The 17,210-nt window shown below is 51.1% G+C and overlaps 1 pseudogene; it reads right to left on the reverse strand.

Annotated features, from left to right (window-relative positions):
• Positions 1-13,893: 13,893 nt before the first annotated feature.
• Positions 13,894-14,889, reverse strand: LOC108745681 (annotated as a pseudogene).
• Positions 14,890-17,210: the final 2,321 nt, after the last annotated feature.

A 17,210-nucleotide genomic window follows, 5' to 3' on the forward strand; every position in this document is an offset into this window, starting at 1 on the left:
CTATTCAAAGGCCCGGTTTTTCACTTTGCGATTAACTTTTGGTTTTAACCCTATGGTTAATCTCATTTAACTTGATAATAATGCAAAAATTGTATCTTTCTAGCTATAATTATCAGACTAATGTTTTCATTAATGGTAACTTTACAAATTACTTTATCAGTTTAGTGATTAATCATAACAAGGAAGTACTTTCCTTGTTAATTATTACTTATACATAAGATCGTATAAGTAATGTAAGAGGGAAAAAATTGAGAATTAAATTATGTACGTCAAATGTGTTCTAAAATGAAAGAAATTGGATTAGTCGGGTTGAGTTGGGTTAGGTTGGTCGAGTTGAGTTGGATTTGGTTGTGTTGGATTGGTTGGGTTGAGTTTCCTCTCGAGGACTGCCACCTTGTCATGGGGAGGAGGCTCTCCGTTGGGTCGCTTTCGCGGCCCAGGGGGTCTACCATAAGAGCAACCTATACGGACTTCTCCGTTAAATAGGAGACTGTACATTGGGTCCGGCACCCCAAAGGAGTCTCTCTCTCTCTCTCTTCGGAGGGGGGATTTCTGGGAGTTCCGTCCTTGTTGGGGCGGATTCCCAATGTGCCGGTAGGGGTTGGCGGCCCTGACTTCAATCGCCCGGTGACAAGGCACCATCAGGGGGAGCATTGCTCTCTGCCTCTCCGTGGGGGGAAAGGGGACGTTTTTCTGAGGTGCGATGCACGCCCAGGATGGAAGGGCAGCAGGGCCGCTTGAATTCCGAGGCAGGACCTGCTATCCTGGCTTTATCGGGACCGCTCCGAAATATTTAGAGGCTGGGCGCGGCGGAGCGGATTTATGGGAAGGAAAACCCAGCGAAACCCGGAAGGAAAACCGTACACTCGGGGCGGCCTGTAAAACAGTCCCAACTTATGATAAGATTAATGGAGACAAATAAGCCTGTTACGTCAGCAGCCGGGCTTGGATACAGCAGCTGCCGGCACAGGGGTGATAGTCGCCCCCGGGTCGGGCCCTGTTGGGGTTAATCCTCTCAGAACCTCATGCGATAGACGCGTCGACGGGTGTATCGCAGGCCCATCGATAAATAGAAAAACGCCTACAAAGGGTGGTGATGCGGAGGCCTCTTGTTTTGGAGAGGGGACTCCGACTCAAGTTCGGGCGATTGACTTTATAGAGTCGTCCTTCTCTCAGGAGAAGTTTGTAGAAGATCTGGCTTTTGAGTTGGGTATGATTCTTGCCGAGGAGCTCATCCGCTTGTTCGTTAACACAGACGACCGCAGGTCGGCAAGTTGGCAGGAACTGATGGCATTTCCGACCGCGACGCGAGAGGGAAAAGGGCTGTTCTGCTGAAAGGAGGTATAGACGAAGATCCATCCCTGAATGCCGGCCCGTCTGGCACCGAATTTGAGATTTCTTACGACACGTTCATGGAAACCATGGGTCCTGGGGATGAGGAGCCGGGACCTTTTGGCCTTGGTGAGTCGTCGGCATCAATGGGAGGTGCGGTCGTTAAACTTATCTTACCCTCGGATTGCGAGGAACCTGTGGAAGTACAAACTGCAGCATAATGCTGGCCTAACGCGGACTGCGTCGATGTCGTCATGGCGTCGTCCATGGCGTCGGCGGTGCCAGGGAGTCATCAGAAAGAGAGTCATCAAAGTGACGACGACTCTGTGAGTGATAAGCGCCTTCGAAGGGAAAGAAATGAAAAGTTCACGCACGGATCGGATAGGCAGCACTGGAGGCAGGAAGAACTTTTTAACGGATTGGAGCAAGAAATCTTCAACTCGGCCATCCAGACTACAAGCAAGACAGCGAGAAAATGCCTCCGGGACGCGGTCAAACTGGCCAACGAGTCCGTCACTCATCAGACCATGGGTGAGATCTCGGAGGCGGTGACCCGCGAACTAGACACTTTTTGTAAGGTAGCGGATAGATCCAGAAACCTCAAGGGCACGTTTAGAAAATACTTATGGGAGGCGAACACTCGCATATTTGCAGCCTGTGCCATACTGAACAAGAGGGCGCACGGTGATCCCCAGCCATCGCTGAAGGAGGATCCCTCGTTTGGAGGAGTGTCGCAGGAAAATGTCTAACTTAAAACGGGAGACCAGCTACCTAGTCAAAGACCAGTTGCACGTAGCAATAAGCACCCTGCGAAAACTCAAAACGGTCGGTACAAGTAGAGCACAGAGAAAAACACCAGGTGGGCAGCTCCCGCAGCCTCCGACGGCTAACCAGGGAGAGTCGGGACAGCGGGTCGTGCGGGAGCAGGGGAGGTCGCAGCAGACTTCCTCCTTAACTGGCTCTGCCTTGACAGACAAGGGAGAAACGGAATTGTCAAAACCGCCGTTTATGCTGGAAAACGTGAGGAGAGGCCCGATTCCCCCGGCGTGGAGGCCGCCCATCTAGGAGATCTCCACTCTCCTAGAAGGAATCCAGCGGCGAGACAGCGGGGTGGCCGCTCAAGCGGGACCTGAGGCCATCAACATTTTCGAGACAGTACGGGAGGCGTTGGAGGGGCTTCTCTCCTCGCTGCTGGCCCGCTTGGGCTACTCACCGGCTGGGGAGACATCCGGCCCAAGACCTCAGCGCCGAGTACCTGGAATAACGCTGAAGGTGGCTTGAGAGTAACCCTGATGCTCGGGAGCGAAAGGAAAGAGAGAACTCTGCCCTCCTTGTCGCAAGGATGCCGGACACATGAGCAACCATGCCAACCAAAAAGAAGCGCAAGGCGGCAAAAAAAGGGTACAAGTAGGAGCTGGTGAGGGGCAATAGAATCTCTCGAGATGGCAGAAAGTAAAGGCCAAGCTCAATCAAAAAGAGAAAAAAGAAACGCCACTGCAACGTGGAAGAGCGAACCTCCCCCGCGAAAAAGCGGCACCGAGTAGAGCAGCGGCGGCGGCGGGTCGAAGAGACCTCCCAAAGCTGCGGCCTCCTAAAACGGCAGCAGTAACAATAACGTGCCCGCCGGGCATGTATGCCGATGTCATGGGGAGAGTGAAGGAGAGGATAAAACTGGGGGAGATTGCAGTCGGTGACCTTCGCACTAAACGCGGGATCACTGGGGCCCTGGTCTTGAAAATCTCGGGTCCGGATGGTTCTGCCAGAACCGATTTGTTGGTCGAAAAACTAGGGTAGGCTTTTCGAGACCAGGAAGGGGTCAAGATTGCAAGACCTCAAAGATGGTGGACGTCCGGGTGCGAGTCTGGACGACTCCATCTCCCCCGAGGAGGTGGCGGAAAGAATTGCGGAGGTAGACGCTTGTGCGCGAGATTCCGTAAAGATAGGAGTCATACGCGCGATCCGAGATGGACTTGGGTCAGTTTGGACACGCTGCTCGGTCAGCGCGGCCAACAAAGTCGCCGCTGAAAGCCGGCTGGTAATAGTTTAGTCGCGATGCCGCGTAGAGGATCTCCCCCAGCGGCCCCTGCAATGTTTTAAGTTGGGCACGTGAAGGCGGCGTATCTCAGCGAAACGGATCATATTTTTTAGCGACTGCTGCTACCATTGCGGGGCCCCAGGCCACACGGCTCACAGCTGCATGGCGAAGGCATGCTGCCTGTCGTGTTGGGACGCGGGAAAGGGAACCCTGGACCACTGCTCCGGGAGTAAGACCTGTCCGCTCACTCGAGCGGGCTAAGCTGGTAGTGCCTATCAGGAGGGGCTCCCCGCCGAGGCTAGAGTCCATTGCCGCCGAGAGGGAGAGTATCTCCGCGTCCTGCGGGGTAACGCCGATGGAGATCGCCGTGGAGGAGGCGTATATGCGCAAGAATAGATGGCGCTTGGCATTCTCCAGGCGAACCTGGGCCGCGGCCGCAGGATTTATTCCTTCCCTCACGGAACGTGGCCTGAAGCTGGGAATTGTGGCGGAGCCATATGGAGTACCTGGAGGCCACTCAAATTGGGCGATCAACGATTGCGGCTCCGTCGCGGTCGTTTGGGTGATGGGGGACGGAAAACAATCTCCCTGTCGGAGACTCTTCTACGGAAGGACCTTTGTGGTTGTGAGGCGGGGGTCCGTTTGTGTGGTGGCCTGCTACCTGCTGCCAAGCTGGAACCTGGCGGAATATGAGGCTGCGCTGGACGCTGTTGCTGGCGTCATCAGAAGGCAGCGTCCGGCGGGGATGCTAATTGCGGGGGACTTCAAAGCATGGTCGCAGTGCTAGGGTTCCCCGCGGACAAATGCCAGGCGAAGGCTGGTGGAAGAGTGGGCCGACGAGCTTGGGCTCTGTCTCGCCAATATAGGTAAAAAGAACACTTTAGACGTGCCGGAGAGGGGGACTCGATTATCGATTTTATATGGGCCTCCCTGGCACTATCGCGGAGACTTCGGGGCTGAAAGGTGTGTGATGCGAAGACTCTCTCTGATCACATATACATTACCTTCCGCCTTGAACAGGATGGTGAGGCTAGGCCCAACTCCCGTACGGGAGGCCCACGTCGAGGATCTGGGCCCTGCGTGGACATATTTATGGCCTAAGCTCTGCGTGGACACATTTATGGCCCACGTGGAGACAAGTGGAGCTCTTCCTATCGGAGAGCAAAACGGAAGCGAAATGGTAGATGGCGAGGCGGAGAGACTGCGCGATGTCATGTGGAAAGTGTGCGATGCCTCGGTGCCCCGCCGTCGGTCCGTAGAGCGATGTACTGGTGGTCAGGGGAGATCGTGGCCTTGAGGCGGCCAGGCCAGGCGCGCCTATCTTAGGGCCATGGCGAGAGGGAACTCTGAAGAGGAGATCGAGTACCGCTACATTACTCTCCGAGCTGCACGGAGGGAGCTGCAGTGCTCGATCAAAGCGGCCAAGGCATGTGCCTGGAAGGAGCTCGTCTGCTCCCTAGACAAGGATCCGTGGGGAAGGCCGTATAAAATAGTTTTAAAGAGACTTCGTGGTAGACTCTCCCATAGTAGAGACCTTTGACCACCGGTTCGTGGGCGAACTGGTGGCGGGACTCTTCCCCACAGCACAAACTGCGGACGTCCCGGCGTATGTCGCTCTCACATATGAGTGCAGGGATGAGCTGGTGATCACAGAGATGAAGATGGCCCTGACTTTGCGAAGGCTGAGAGGCTCAGTCAAAACGCCAGAATAAGACCTGATAGCGTCTGGGCATTGACCGTTGATGCGGGGGACACTTGAGGCAACTCTTCACAGAATGCCTTAGACCGGTTCCCCCGGTCGTGGAAGAGTGCTAGGCTCGTCCTTCTGAGGAAGGAGGGCAGACCTGAGAACACTCCGGCGGGTTACCGTCCGATCTGCTTGCTGGACGAGGCGGGCAAACTGTTTGAGAGGGTTATCATGGCCCGCATCGTCAGGCACCTCTCTCGGAAAGGAGACATGGATCTCTCCGAGAGGTACTATGGCTTCCGCGGGGATCGCTCCACGGTAGATGCGATCTGCCGGGTGAGGGCCTTTGCGAAGGCCAATGCACGGGAGGAGAGGGCGGTGGTGGCGATGTCATTGGACGTTAACGCATTTAACACTCTTCCCTGGGGTTGGGTGAAGGGGGCGATGGAATACTTCCAGATGCCTTCTCACCTGGCCGCCGTGATTGAGGATTACTTCCTGGAGAGGAAACTGATCCGTCAGGGATCCGTCTTGGGGCCCTTACTTTGGGTCTTAGCGTATGATGCCGTCCTTCGCGCCGTCCTTCCACCGGGAGCCGAAGTCGTGTGTTACGCGGATGACACACTGGTGCTCGCGGCGGGAGACGACTGGGGGAACGCGTGTTGTGCGACGAAGCGCGTCGTGGGCTCGGTGAGGAAACTGGGATTAGAGGAATGTCTCCCCGGAAATCGAAATGTATGTTTTTCCATAACGGGAAGCGCGGGAGATCTCCTCCATCCTGGGTCCTGGTAGGAACAGTCCGCGGGGTGACTCCCACGATCAAATATCTAGAACTCACCCTTGACGGCCAATGGGGCTTCAGCGAACACTTTGCATGGCTGGCCCTTAGGGTGAGTAAAATGACAGACGCGCTTGCCCGCCTGATGCCCAATCTGGGTGGTCCGGGTGACTCGGTGCGCAGAATATACGCGGGCGCCGTCATGTTTTATATCATGTGGGCGGGTGAGGCGGAGAGCAACGCTAAGACTAGAAGGGCCCTGTACATGGTACAGAGGAAGCTCGCACTCCGGCTTGCCCGCGCATAGAGGACGGTGTCTCTCGCAGCGGCCACGGCCCTGGCGGGAATGTTGTTGACTGATTTGGCGGCCGGGGTACAAAAGGAGACATACTCCCGTATCCGGGCGATCCCGAAAGAAGAGGAACGTCCCGGCGCCAAGGGTTGTGGACGCGATTAAGGCCCAGGAGAGACACCGTGCGTACGGCCGATGGAAGAACCGCCTAGCGGATTCCAGAGGCTGTGGCATCTGGATTACCAAAGCCCTCGCGCCCTGCCTACAGAAGTGGGCTGACAGGGCGTGGGGCGGACTGTCCTTTAGGATGACGCAGGTGTTCGCCAGGCATGGGTGCTTTGGTGAGTACTTGTGTCGTATAGGACAGAAGCATACAGCATAGTGCCATTACTGTGCGGCCGACCGGGACTCGGCGCAACATATCCTAGAAATATGTCCACAATGGAAGGACGCGCGCCGGGTCCTGGTTGCAGTGATTGACGAGGATGTCTCGCTTCGGGGATTGGTAGAGGCCATGCTCCGGGGCAAGGAATCATGGAAGGCGGTGGCCTCTTTCTGCGAGAAAATAAGAAGGTAGCTCACTAAGCGAGAGCGAGAGGCAAGCGGACGAGGCGATTGTGGTGAAGCCACTGCATATGGCACGTCTCCGGCTGCTCTACCCTCGCGGTGCAGGGGCGAAAACAGACGTGGGGCCGCATGTACTCGGGCAACTCTTGGCGGAAGACTGGAGGCAGCGGGCTCGCAGGCGGGGGGCTCTCTCGGCGCTCGCGGGGGCGGCGTGGCCGCCCACCGGCGATCGCGTGGCGTGATTGCGAGGGCCGGTAGGCGGCGAGACTCTGGACGAACTCCCATTAGCTATAGGGGCCGACAAGTGAATGCTGGCCTCCCTCGCCGAACCGCGGGTTTCTCTCTCGCGCCGGCAGAGCCGGCGTTGAGTAGGACTCCGCGAATATTATGACGATGGCGGAGGGAGGACGATGGCGGAGGGAGGACGACGGCTAGTTGCGCTGAGCTTCTTGCTCACGGTGAATGTCCTCTCTCCAGCTCCTCGATGTGAGTGTCGGGCGGCAGGTTCCAGATCTGCTAGTTATGACTAAAACGAAATGCTCTTCCACAGCACGAGGAGGAGAATGGGAAGATCTGCAAGCGAAATACTCGCTGGGCGACATTTGCCCTTCGTGATAGGGTGAGGCGAGGGGGAGACGATGTCCACCCTCGCCTGGTAGAATAAAAAACTCCCCACAATTATAGGGTGGAGAGGGGGCAATGGCGAAACACCGGTAAATACTTGGGCCTCCATCCCCCACGAGATAAAGTATAAGCATGGCGTGGGGGGGCCGGTAGAATGCTGCACGCGAGCTCCGGTTTCTTCGACAAATACCTAGGTAAGGACACTAGGGGAGGTTTTAATGGATGCAAGTCCCACGCTCCCACTCGATCGCTCCCAGGAAAGTGAGTGGGGGAATAAGTACTTTTTTTCATAAAAAAAAAGTTGGGTTGGGTTGGGTTAGTCGGGTAAGATTGGGTTGGGTTGGGATGGGTTGGGATAGGTTCGATTGGATTGGGTTGGATTCCCCCTTGTGGGTTGCCATCTTGTCGTGATGAGGGGGCTCTCCCATGTCACTTCGCGGCTCGTGGAAGTCTAAGAGTAACCTGTACGGACTCTTTCGTGACAAAAGGAGTCTGTATGCCGAGTCCGACACCCCAAGGGAGTCTCTCTTTCCTCGAGGAGGGGACTCCTGAGGGTCTCGTTCTTCCTTAAGGACGGGTCCTCAATGTGCCGGTAGGGGTTGGCGGCTCTGACTTCAATCGCCCGGTAGCACGGCACCGTGAATTCCGGGGGGAATTTCTATTCCTTGCCCATGCGGGTGTGGGCATTGACCCTCATTGCGCCCAGACTCCCGTGGGGCCCTCCTCTCCCTCCCTGGGGAATGGGGTGGTTCCTTCGGGGTCTCGGGCGCGAAATGTGTCGAGCGGGTGCTCCCGCAAGGCGAGTCGGCCCGTATGCTGGGTACTCCTGGCTGCGGACTGGCCCATGGGGGGAGAGGGGTTCCCGAGAGCTTCGGCTCATTACTCTGGGGGCTCTTCCCGCATGGGAGGTGCAAAATTTGTCCGTAGGGGAGGGAGGGGTTGCGCGGACTTCTTAGTCGCGGGACCCCCAGTCTTTCTCGGAGTAGGGGGGGGCCGCGCGACCGCTTGGACATATTCCGAGGCAGGGCGCGCGGTCTCCGCCCCCCCCAGACCACTCGGACATATTCCGAGACTGGGGCCGGGGAGGCGCCGAGAAATAATAGTCCAGTGTTTCCGCGACGTCGTCCCTTTCGAAGCGGGACATCGGGCGGCGGAATTCATCGCTGGTCGCCGCGGCGGTTAGGATCCGGCAGGGGCGCCGCTTCCGTGATCCGACCTGTTTGCGGTGCTTTCCGGGTGGCGCCACCCGCAGCAGTGCCCTCGTAGTCAGAAGAGAGGGACTCCCGAAACCCATGAGTGGACTTGCACCACATCCGCTTAAGGGGCTGGAGACCAGTGTCCCCGATGACACATTCCGGGGACCCGAGCCATATACCAGCTCCCTGGGGGAACTTGGGGCCCCCTCTCTTGGACAAGTTTCGGAGGAAGGGTGAGAGTACACCCTGGCTGGCGGAGCCGTTGCGGGGAGTGGAAAAAACGAAGTCTCTTCTTCCAAACAAACCAACAACAACAACAAGGATGACAGACACCCATCAAAATAGGGCGATGAGATGAGCTGACCAGAGGAGCTGCGTAGGCAGCGCTCAGGCCCGGCATGTAGCAAGGCTGGGACGAGCAACAGCTCCACCGGTGCGGCCTTAGGCCTCGGTGACGGGCTGGCGATTTCCAGGACGGAGTCGACCGGCTCCATGGAGTCGGTCACCACTAGCGACGGGAGAGAGGGGAGGAAGAGGACGGTCTGCTCCCTGGTGCTGTCCTCCTCCTCCGAGTCAAGTAAGGAGGGTGAAAAAAGGCCGCAGGGTAGACCGGCGTTAAATCCCGAAAACGTCGGCAAGTTCACCGCCGAAGCCAGGGAAAGGAGGGCGGAGAAAGCCAGAGCCGCCTAGTTACGAAAGGACTATAGGATCATTTGTGACCTTACAGCAAAAGCATCGTCGAACTCCGCCAAGAAGGCCAACCTGAAGGTCCAGGAACTGGCGGAGGAATACGACGAGCAGCCGTTTGGTGCGGTTGCGGCGGTGGCCACCCGTGAACTGGGCGTTCTCGCGAAGTCCGTCGAGCGGTCCAAAAACATCCGCGGGGACATTGTCGGGATTTGTGAGCAGCACCAAGATCACTGGGGCGCTGAAGTCCATCGTGCATAGGCAGGACAAGAGCGGTGATGAAGGAACAGCCGACCCCCCGACCAACGGGGACAAAGAGAGGGAGAAATGGGAGAAGGAAAAGAACAGGCTGAACAACGAAATAGCCTACCTCTGATCCCGCAATGCTCTGCTAGAGGGAGGGCTGGAGGAAGAGGACGCGCGTTCTCGTTGTACCGTGAGAACCGCGGACGGAGACGCGATCCCCTCCCTTATCTGGGACGGCGCGATGGAATGATCGAGCTGAGAAACCCTGACCATCGAGGTACACAACCGCACCGCCTGCCGGGCGCGCAGCAAGAACACTCGCCTGGAAGTTGTGTTGCGGGAGGACGCAGAAGACGGCGAAGAGACCCGGGCTCCCGTCGTCATCACAGAGGAGGACTTAAAGATTCCCTATTTCAGGCCGCCGCTGAAGGGGAGAGCCAAACAGCTCAACCTCTTGTCCAGTACAGCGGACAGAGAGGTGGACGCTGGAGCTCCTGGAAAAATTCCCCCCATAAAGGGAGCAACACAAAGGGAGGGCAGATAAAGAGGCCTCTCGAGGAGACAATCGAAAGAATTCTGGCCAAACTCCTACCAAACTCCTTGCAGCCGCGAGGCAGCAGGCTCCCGCCAAAAGAGTAGCGCAGGAAGGGAAGATCCAACCCCCGTTCAAAGGGGGAAAGAGTAACAGGGCGGATGGCGCGGTAGCGGCGATTCCCAAAGAGAAGGCGCTGCGGCCCGCTTTCGGGGGGCGCCAGTCGCCGCTGTCAGTAGTCCTCCTTCCGCGGACACCAGAGAAACGGGGACGAGCGCTGCCACCAACGATCTTACGTGAGCATAGGTCGTTTCTAAGGCGGCAAAGAGGGCGGCCAATAAAAGCTGCCCGGGGGTGCGTGGCCAATGCACAGGCCGGCCCGAGTAGGCCGCCCCTCCCCCCGAAGAAAGGAGGCATCAGGCAGCCACAGCAACAACAAACAGAGGAGACGCAAAAAGACGAAGCCTAGCCACGAGGATCCCCCTCCTGGTGTTTCGATGGCCTCTGGAACGCAGCTGCCGAAGATCAGGCAGCCGTCCACGCGCCGACTGACAAGCGTATGCGGAGGTGGTGAGTCTCGCGAGAACAAAGATTAGCCTGTGAGACCTCGAGGTGGATGACCTGAGGCCTAGGAGGGCGATAACAGGCTTATATGGGAAGTCTACGGCCAGGCCAACCGCGAAAAGGCGGATGCCCTGGCCGAAAAACTGCAAGAGGTGTACCGCGACAGAGACAACGTCAGAGTCTCCAGGCCCATGAAATCCGTAAAGATACGAATAACGGGCCTGGATGACTCTGTGACATCCAAAAACGCGGAGGAGGAGCTGGCGAAGAAATGCGAGAGGCCGCCCTCCGACTTCAAGGTGGGCGACGTGACGAGGATGACCAGTAGATTGGGGTCCTGCTGGGTCAGATGCCCCGTTGACGCCGACAAGAAGCTGATGGCGGCACAATGGATCACCGTGGGGTGGTCCAGCTGTAAGATGGCGCTGTTACCCGTGCATGGCCTCCAGTGCTACAAATGCCTGGAGGCCGGCCATGTGCAATCCAAGTGCACGAGCCCGGTGGATCGCTCCGGTTGTTGCTACCGATGCGGAGCTGTAGGCCACAAGGCCAAGGAGTGCGGCAGCGTTAGGCTGGACTGCCCCGCGTGCGGAATCCTCTGCTGGCTATCCAGTCACTGTATCGTCGGACCGGGGTGCACGGCACCCGGGAAAAAAATGGAGAAAGGGGCCATGCCCAGCGGCCCCCCTGCCAAAACCGCCGACCGGCGTGACCTCGTGCGCGCTCGCTTCGCACCGCTCAACCGAAGGTCAGAGAAGGAGAGAATGCACACAAACTTGTCGTTACGCAATCTCGATATGGTAGAATATGCACAACTATTAATTACTATGACACCGAGTGCCGATACTCTAAGAGACATACAGATCTCACGCTGCAAGATTCCGAAACGACCAGATACGCCAATATTACAGCACGGAACTTCGACACGATACGATACAAAAAATATGACACGTGTCAAAAGCTTAGAATAAATGATGAGGCTGTGTGGTCTTGGCGGACGCAATAGAATTTCCCTGAGTGACCGTCTCGGGAGGCGACAACTATTCGAATTCCGCGCGAAATCTTATGCGCGGTAATGCCACGTGCTTTTACGATATACCCGGTCAGATTGCGTCAAGATTGCGCCTCCCGGGTTCGGAAACCGGCGACTTTACAAGTGACAACGTTCGTCTCACCGTGACCTTCAGCAGTGGTTCGCTCTAATTCGCTTAATTAACTCGTCCTTGGTTCTAGCTGCCTGGGTTCTTCCACGATTCGCTCGCTATCTTGGCCACAGCACAAGTGCCGGGCACTGATCCTCCTGAGGACTCGTTATCCCCGCGAGGGGACCTTATTGGTGCGTGGCTCCGCGGCTCCGCTAATCGCAGGAACCGCGTCATGCCCAAGTCTTATGTCCTGTCGCGCGAAATTTGAGAGACCGCAGGATCTTTTCGGGCCGCCTTGTGGCCTCGAGACGCCTTCTCGGGGCTCTCGCCGTTCTTGGGGCGTAGAGTGACCATCCCCGTCCTGCCAATTCCAATCCTCGTTCCGCCTTATGCTTGGAAGATGATGCGATAAAGGTGTCTTGCGATAGCATAAAGCGCGAAATAATGAAGGATATCTGCGTGCGACCAGGGGGACAGGATGTCGTGCGACCCCGACAATTCCGTCAGCAGCGGTCGTTCCTTGACTTCCAGCCTTGGTCGTCTTCATTCTTCCTTCTTCCCGATCCGGTGAGTCAGCGTCACTCTGACAAGATGGTGGGAGCCGCCAGTTTCTATAACTCTCGGTACGGAAATGCACAAAAAAAAAGAAGCAAAAACGCGAAACGCGCGAAACACCCAAATAACGTTGCACGAAAAAGTGCAGATGCGTCCGCCCCCTAAAATGTGGAAGGACTCAGGACGCTAGACTGCACTATTCGGTCGGGTCATGCGACCCTTGTAACGGACGGAAAACGTCTCGTCACAATATTTTAGTAGAAAGTTTGATTTAATAAAGAAAATTATAATTATGTAGGAAGGAAAATGAAGGATTGATAATTTTCTGGAAAGTACGGTCGCAGCATATTTCTTATAGTGCAACGCTCTTGAGATACACGTCCGCGCGCAGCTCAGCCGTTGAACGTTGAGCGATAATAGGCGGCGGGGGAAAAAAGACGATGCTTCAAAATGTGTAACTATTTCCGAGCACCGGAAAATTTAACAACGTGTATTCCAACAACTGTAGGAAGAATACCGAATCATTTCAATAGACAAATAAAAAATTATTTGTATATTACACAACATATAAAGACTTTTTAATTTGTAAACTATAAAATTATTATATATCAATATTATCCTATAATTATATTAATCATTGCACTTTTGCGATTTGGTTCATTATAAGAATTTTCATACATTCGAATAATAGTTATAAAAAAACATTTAACAGAAAATACTGATCGACACCAAACGTAACATTATTACAAAAATGATTTCTTTTCGGATTTTATTTTTAAATGAACAGATTTTATTTACATATAAAAATATTGGTTTTCTATCTATTCGACGTATACTACGTTAAATTATTTTTGCTACAATTGTCGGTTTAATATTTTTAGAAATACACATATAATTTTAATAATAAAATAAAAATATATTTGGCCTGTGTAACATGTGCTTATTAACAACGTCACTTATTAAAAAAAAAATTATGAAAAAAGAAAAAAGAAATCGATCGTGGTATCTATAATATTCTGATCTCGCACTTTATGCGCAAGACCATGCCGAGGTCTTGCAAACCACTTCTATGAACGTGGTATATAACGCTCATGGAAAATGTCAATATCTCGTAAATTATCGTGTTTTGAAATTATTTTTGCTATTATAAATTGGAAGGATATAGGATCAATATACGAAGAATAATTTATTAATACTTATACGTTATCTATAATGTCCCTTCGCCTCTTATTTATACACGTTGAGCGACTGAAATTACCGAAAAATCATTTTCGGTCGCTAGAAACAAATGATAATAGACAAAGAGACAGACTCTGAAGGATAGATTTGCTGTTTCACTCGATGAGCATAGATCAGCGTGCGAAGCCTCATCGATTACAATCAAAGCTTCCTTTTTTTCTCTCTCTCACTCTACCGTACTTCTGTTTCAATAATTCGTTCTGCAATTCAAGAATGTGTTCTATCAGTTCCGATTTACCATCATCGTCGATGCAGCAAAGATGCACGATTTCTTTTCTAAGCAACGATTCTATTTTAATATATATTTGTTTATATTGTATATAAAAAAATATGTTATTATTATAGCGTTTTTAGCTGATAATATAGCTTTTCTAATAATATAGATTTCTAGCTTGCTATCATTTACATAATGATTTAATCTATTTGTACATTTCCGCGCGGGCGATGAGAGAAATGACACTTCCTATTAAGTGCCAGTTGACACTTTGACATCCGAACCATAAAAAATGTGCTGCATATAACAATTTTAGACTTTGTATGTTTAAAATAAATAGCTGGCGCCCTACAGAAAATCTCAATATAATTTCCTTTTAAGGCAATACAATCAGTCCAACGCCTTTCCAAACGTTCGATACCGGTTTTGTAGAACGATTTTGGCTGACCCTCAAAATACGCATCAGTTTCGGCGATGACCTCATCCGATCGAAATTTCTTCCCAGCGAGCATTTTTTTGAGCTCAGCGAATAGGAAATAGTCGCTGGGGGCCAAATCTGGCGAATACGGTGGGTGCGGGAGCAGCTGGAAGTCCAACTCGTTCAATTTAACCATCGTTGCCATCGACTTGTGACACTTGTTTTTGATCCACAGTGAGCAAACGCGGCACCCACTTCGAACACAGCTTCCGCATCGACAAATGATCGTGTAAAATGGTAAAAACACTTCCCTTGGATATCTTTACGATGTCAGCAATATCATCCAGCTTTAATTTACGGTCGGACAAAACCAATTTATGGACCTGCTTGATTTTTTCGGGGACAACTGCCTCATTTGGGCGACCAGAGCGGTGTGCATCGTCGGTGTCCGTACGACCGCGTTTAAAATCAGCATACCAGTCGATAATTGTTGATTTGCCTGGGGCAGAGGTGCCATAATGTTTGTCCAACCACTGTTTTGCCTCAACGGTGTTTTTTCCCATCAAAAAGCAGTGTTTAATGAGCACACGAAATTCCTTTTTTTCCATTGTTATGAAAATAACCAAATTAGCGTCACTAAAGCTTCAATAACTCACACAATAATGATCCGAATGACATATACATTTGACAGTACGCCTAAAAGGGTCTGTTCTTTCGAACCACTATGTACTTTTTGTGTTAGTGGCGCTCTCTATGTGTCAGACCGGGGACTTATTGACCGATGTGTGTTATTATGCTTGTAGAAATGAGCTAAAGATTTTAGTATAAGAGAACGGAAATTTCAATTATATGCTACAAGTGAAATTGTTGCTCAACGTTTCGGCATCCAAGCAGAATTGAAAATTAATTGAAAATAATATAATATATGTGAATAATATTGTATATTTCTTGTTTATAAAGATATTATTTGTACAATTGTAAAAATTGAAATAACTAATATCATTGTTTTATTATTTTTCCCTTTAAGAGAAAAAATTTTGATTAAAGCACGTTTGAACCAAGCAACGAAGAAGTTTGTTACGGGGTTGGGTAAGTCGGTAATTCTGATCTTTTCTGTTGATCCAACGAGGCACACTTGATGATAGCACCACTATCGCAACATCGAGGAACTAAAATAGTGCTCAGTGTCATGGCTTCATGTCAATTTTATTTATTGCATACGAATGAAATTTTTGGAGACTCTACTCTCTTATACTAAAGCTCCTAGTTCATTTCTACAAGCATAGTATTATTCTTAGAGGTTTTCTGTAGGCTGCTGGTTACTTATTTTAAATGGGTAAAATTTGAAACTCTCATATGCAGCACATACTGTGACATGTCGACTGCTGGAGCCGATGACAAAATTACAATTTTTAATTTTTTTTCGTTTTTTATATTAAATTATAGCTGGCAGCCACTGTTATTGTCGATACTTTAATTGTAGAGAAGGACTTTTCAATCCATAAATGGAATTAAGAGAAACAAGTCGGGAAAAATTAATCACACTCATTGATAAAACAGGGTATTCCAGCATTACCTTAAACCTATTATCAACCCGTTGAAACAGATTGTCAAAAACATCGTCTTCCAAGGATTCTATCATGACAAGGATTCTATCTTAAACATTCTTTTCGGAAGAAGACGAGGAACCAAAACTAAAAAAAAAACGACCAAGTGCTTTGTACGACAATCCTATACAGGCTTCCACGTCTGTGAAATGTGTTGAATCAATCGGAAACCGTACCATCCATTTTAAATGAAATGTCTGAAATAATACAACCGCGCGATTCATCGTACGACCATGCTCCCTTCGTCGAAGAAATTTTTGAGGTTGCCGAGGGACCACTCGTAACATCCAATTGACATCTGCTTCAAACACTCGAGAAGCAGAAAAAGTTGCATTCAAACTATGGTCGTTGAAACAGAAATCTGAAAGCGGTCCTGAAGTGGTAATAAAGCCGTCAACTTAGACGTTGTATAAGGAATTTATTTCAGCGACGAGGAAACAATGCTCGATGACAAACGTTCACCTTACACAAAAACGATGATATAATTATAGATGGGAAAAGAAATGATGGAACAACGGGCCTGTACGAGTTAATCTTCATGAAATTTCCCAACAAAAATGTCTGTATAAATGATGATGAGCAGACCTACGAAAAAGTATTCTGCTGACGAGAAACGCTCATCGCGCGGTAATCATAGCCCGCATAATCGAGTAATGGATAGTAAGGGATACAAGTATAAGAATATAATAATGCCATTAATGTTAGATAAAAAAAAAGTTGAAATAGGAATAAATAAAAGAATGGATTTACCACGTACTATGACACTAAACAATAACAAGATCGCTTATATCCATTGGGACAATCCTAACGAAATTGTGGATTTTCTGCTCGAGGCCTGGCGCCAGGCTGGTCACAATAATCACGACAACGAGATTCTATCGTTTATCAAAGAGCTTTGTGAAACTGGTCTAATTATAAATTCAGTTTAGTCGATATCGCAATGCATCAACAAGTTTGGACTATCGCTTGGAGGAGGAAGCGAATCGCACTATTAGGGGCGTAGATTGCTCAGAAATTACGTGCGCGATAATGCTCTTTGCATAGTCGCAGTCGACTTTAACGCAAAGTCGCGCAAGATTTGATGAGTAGTGCTACCAGTGGATGATGCTGACGCAGCAAACAAACAATATGTGCAACAGAGTATTTAAGATTTGAAACATCGTTTGAACGAAATCGAGAGGAAGATTGCAGCCTTACAAAATAATGTGTAGGTTATACTAAAAGAATTTAAAAAGATGATTTGAGAAGTGCATTGTGCCGAATAATTATTCGCAATATCTTAGAAACGGCTACTGATTGATTGAATTGCACGCTCCGACGAGAAGAAATTTTTTGCGAAGGCACGTCATAGTATAAGAATACGACCTGTGGCAGACGGATGTGGTCGAATCGGTGCGTCCTTATATGCGATTCAATAGAGGTTACCATTACATTCTCATTGTTATCAACGTGAATAAGCATGTATGGGCCGAACCACTCAAAGCCAAGAACA

This window comes from Trachymyrmex septentrionalis, unplaced genomic scaffold, assembly GCF_001594115.1.
Source record: "Trachymyrmex septentrionalis isolate Tsep2-gDNA-1 unplaced genomic scaffold, Tsep1.0 scaffold145, whole genome shotgun sequence".
Lineage (NCBI taxonomy): Eukaryota > Metazoa > Arthropoda > Insecta > Hymenoptera > Formicidae > Trachymyrmex > Trachymyrmex septentrionalis.